Source organism: Penaeus monodon, chromosome 32 (assembly GCF_015228065.2).
Source record: "Penaeus monodon isolate SGIC_2016 chromosome 32, NSTDA_Pmon_1, whole genome shotgun sequence".
In the NCBI taxonomy this organism is placed as follows: Eukaryota; Metazoa; Arthropoda; class Malacostraca; order Decapoda; family Penaeidae; genus Penaeus; species Penaeus monodon.
The window spans coordinates 34,930,225-34,930,629 of record NC_051417.1 but is presented as its reverse complement, the minus strand read 5'-3'; positions in this window follow the sequence as shown (position 1 = coordinate 34,930,629).

Genomic DNA, 405 nt, shown 5'->3' with positions numbered 1-405 from the left:
CCTTCTTTCCCCTCACCCCTCCTTACTTGATATGCTGCTTCTCGAGGATCTGCGCCTCCCGGATGGCGTGGCACTTGGCGGCCAGGACCATCCGCCGCAGCTGCTTCACCTCCTCCTCGCGCTCGAGCTCCTGCAGGGCGCGGCGATCCCCCTCCTCCAGCACGTCCTGTAGGGGCAGGGGTAGGTAGATGGAGATATCGCTGTGGGTGAGGGGACTGGTGGAGGGTAGGGGTGGAGGGTAGGGGTGGAGGGTAGGGGTGGAGGGTAGGGGTGAGGGGAGGGATGAGAGTATGGGTAAGAGGGGAGGGTAGGGTTCAAGGTAGGGGTGGAGGGTATGGGTGAGGGTAGGGGTGAGGGTGTAGATATCGGTATGGGTGAGGGGTAGAGGCTATGGGTAATATATAT